Genomic DNA, 4,195 nt, shown 5'->3' with positions numbered 1-4,195 from the left:
AATTCAATCTATATTTCCAGAGAGGGACCGAGACTCAAACAGGATATCTGAAGGGCATGAGTGATCCCCCCTTACCACAGTGTAGCCCAAGGACAAGTAACGAACACTCCTACAGTAAGCAGAAGAAGAAAAAATAGTGTCGAGTGAAATTTGACTTACCTCGATTTAACTTTCAAAAAGACAATCTGGATATCCCGGGTGCTTCAGACAGACTTTAGGTACTAAATGTGTACATATTTGCCTTTCGTTATTTATGTGTGGTGCTTCTAAACTTAAATGAAGTGGATTAATGCAAAGACTGTTGTGACATATGTGTGATACATGTTTATTATGTGGAATGTGTAATGCATTTGTATGTAACATGTACATGAGCCTGTGTGCCAATAAAACTTTACGTGTACCCTCTGGAAATGTTATTTTAACTCTGCCATAGATATTCCCCCTACCCCGTCTGTTTGTAGCCAAGTTAACATCATAAAAATTACACCCCAACCCATTGACCCTACCCCTATCTACCTTCTCTAATAAAACTGCTAATTTCTCTTCTCGCCACGTGGCATCCATTGTTTTTTTTAAATATGTCTATGTAATTACCCAGACTCCCCATCTCGATTTAAAAAAGTACACCAAACACGTGTATATGTAAACATTTACCTCCCGGATTGCCTCGCTGCAGGTTGCACCACTCTATTAATTTTGCCTATATGTTCTTACCAAAATTACTCACCTTTGACCTGACCCTGCTGCCTTAAAGTAAACTTTTCAGAAGTTGTACTTTCACATCATGTAGTACAGTTCTTAATGAGCATTTTCATACCAAAAAATACATACCCATCCAGCAAGGTGTGAGAGTTTGTTTACATCGAAGTCAAGCACGTGCAAAATCAGCTGGTCAAAAGCCAAATCACCCACCTCTACAACAAAAATTCAAAAAAATATTTAAATCCTTCTTTCATGGTTTTTACTCACAAAATTTCAAACACAATACTTGAATTTACATCTCATAAAAAATTGGAGAGCCTACCTCATAAGGAAAGTCCCATAAAACATGCAAAGTTCCAGGAATTATTTTCTTTCGGCCATGATTCGACGTGAACCTCCACATAAATAGAGTGATGCAACCTTAAGGTAGCGACGGATAGCAACCACGTGATCAGTAAAAATTGTGTATTTTCACGTGAATTCATTTTCCGGAATTCCTTACTCCGTCATAGAATAGTCGAAAAACAAAAATGGGTTCCGAAAGTGTTTTGTTGCTGTGACTGACTCGCCTACAGAAAATATGCACATACCACATAAGTATACGTCAATGTCTGTAATAATGGTAGATCAAATGTTTCATCTGTGTGAAACTTTTTGCTAATCGAAATGTTAAACCAACCACCAATCCATGTACATAGATGCGCTACGTAAACAAAGTTGTTGATTGTTGCATCGTAATGTCCGAGTGCTGCATGCTGAGAGATTAAATACTGTTTATACAGTCATTGAGAGGCTAAACAAAGTTTCTTGCAAGAAGAGGAAGTTGGTGGATGCATTCAACTTGGACAACGAAATCATAGTTTCGTTTGGTGAGTGAAAAAAATGCCATAAATTTGTATTCAAAAGTTCAACTCACATTTCCTCTGCTATTTCACAACGCGATTTATAATAACATCTGTAAGTTTAAACACACGACATACAGTAGATGTATTATTTTGTATGTATATATGTATTCCATATGTGCATAAAATATAACTCCCACCTGTGCATGTGATTGTAAACGAACGGATGTCATGTAAATGTATACATTTGTAAATATGGGCTCTCACAACTCTTTTATTAAGAAAATAATAATATCGTTATGAAAATAACCGTTACGAAAATAACATACCTTGAACTACATGTATAAAAGTAATGAAAAACAAATATCTGTATAGACCTACTATCTAGGGGTATGAGGGAACCGGATAAAGAGTGGAAGGGGGGGGGGGATGTGTTGAATTATAAATTCCCTAGACTATAGTATACATATACTATTACTTTGAAATTTCAGTGACCTAAGAAATATATCAAACCTGAAGTTTCGTGTTTCACACAAACATGTTGGTTGGCAAAACCTTTTTAAATAATGTAAATTAATCACAAGTCTGCATATGCCCTCTCATAGGCAAATGTATGCACTGTATGTATAAGTAAGATATGTATACTACACGTATGCCCTTCTCTTGACCCACATTTTGTAAATAAAACAGATATGATAAGTCTATGGCAGTTTATGAAAACATATATACATGTCATCTCATTGCAATTTATAATTTTGAAACATCAGTATTTAAATTTTAACTGAATCTGTGTTGAGACACAGTTTTAAAATTCACATTGTCTGACGCAGTCTAATTACTCAATGGTATAATATAGACATAACTGTGCAAATATCAATTATGATGATCTTTTTTCTAGGCATCAGCCTGAAGACCGAGGGAGGTTAGATAGGACCAGTGCAGGTTGAAGTGGATTTCGAGTCAACAAGTATAACAGCAAGAGAGGTACTATATTTTTTTTTTTGATAAACATTTGTAAAGACAATTCTGAGTATATCAGATATTCATCTTTTTTGCTATATTTAAATATATTTATCTATATTTTGAACAGGTACTCCATTTACAGTGATGATGACATATCCCCTGGACCCCCACAACTCCACAAATTTAAAAATGTTTGATCAAGTTCCGAAGATTAAAGAACTACTGCAAAATTTGGGACTGGATGAAAAACATTAATTCACTTATATGAGCTCAGAGCAGTGGATGTTATACAACATACTTTAAACTAAATTGTGAATTTAAGGGAAAACAAGTACATGTACTCGTATATTACAAGTACATGCCTTTTGAAAGACAATAATATTGCATAGATGTAAAGGAAATTTCAATGTTGATTATTCTTTCTTAGATATATTAGTAAAAAATGTGCACATGATAGAATATCAATTTTATAACTTCAATCATTGTGTTTGAATTTTCCTTGTAATTCAAAATTTAGTTGAAACATACATCATAGATACATTAATGTATATCAAATTTTTAGAAAAGTTTCATAATGGAACTAATTCACCCCCCTCCCCCCCTTATACATACAGTGAACATAGACCTTCACCTGGGGAAAACTTCAGTTAGTTAATGCAATATACATGTACATGCATTCTCAGTTATCCAATAGTGAGTTTTTGGTTCCATGTGAAACTACAATTAGAAATCTTAAACTTATGAAAGACACACCTATCTGTGAGGGCAAGATGACTCAGATGGACTTAAATGTAGTGATCCATGGGCAGTCCATGGGTCTCTTTCCATTGATATTAATTATTTATTGAAATATGAAGTGGTTATTTAAACATATTTGGTGTATTATACTGTATAGTGATATAAATTTCTATCAAAAAATATGTATAGGTAATAGATTTGGTCCAGTTATTACAAGAAATTGTATGAAAAATAACTAAATATTTAGGCAATCATTGTGAGTGTGAAAAGGTCAACTGCAATAGCACACACTATATATCATTCTTAAATGGCTCATAGAAACTTCTAGTATTGTGAGTTTGAATGCTCAATATGGTAATTTGGGAATGCTTAATCATTTAAGGTCAATAGTTTATCTCTGCTGACTGTATCTCTTAAAATTCATTTCTAGAAGGGAGGGGGGTAGGGTTACAAAATCTGACATAGTTTCAGATTAAACCTCATTTGGTATATTTTTTTCTATTCAATATTTTAGATACTACTTGACTTAATGTAAAAATGAAATAAAATCAGAAATTTTATGAGCAGAATTTTGTTGTTGTCAGAAAATGTATGCCTGATAGTATTTGAGAAATGCCATATTTAGGGTAAATTTGGCCAATTGCCAAGTCGAATCATGCCAATGTTTTCCTTAGATGCATTTTGAATTTCTAATCCATGTTGATTTTTTATCTGTTTGTGTTTAATTTACATAACTATATATGACAAACAATATTTCTGGTGTCAATAAAATTTTTATTGGCTTTTGTGTTAATTTGCTCAATTTTGGCATTTTTTGCCTTTTGGGGCTGCAAAAAAGGGGATTTCAATCTCACTTTCCTCGAAAATTAACCTGATTACTTTTGTTGATTTTTTGATATGTTTTAGGATAAAGTCAAAATGTTATAATAAATAAAAGTGAAAAAATTCAA

The 4,195-nt window shown here is 33.2% G+C and overlaps 1 long non-coding RNA gene across 1 annotated transcript; it reads left to right on the top strand.

Moving 5' to 3' along the window:
• The first annotated feature begins 1,212 nt into the window (after positions 1-1,212).
• LOC130053123 (uncharacterized) lies at positions 1,213-4,195 on the top strand. The gene is made up of 3 exons (XR_008801607.1): positions 1,213-1,571; positions 2,443-2,528; positions 2,635-4,195. It is a non-coding gene; the product is annotated as an uncharacterized LOC130053123 (long non-coding RNA).

Source organism: Ostrea edulis, chromosome 3 (assembly GCF_947568905.1).
Source record: "Ostrea edulis chromosome 3, xbOstEdul1.1, whole genome shotgun sequence".
In the NCBI taxonomy this organism is placed as follows: Eukaryota; Metazoa; Mollusca; class Bivalvia; order Ostreida; family Ostreidae; genus Ostrea; species Ostrea edulis.
Note: the sequence above shows the minus strand (reverse complement) of the source record. Positions and strands in the feature narration are given on the sequence as shown.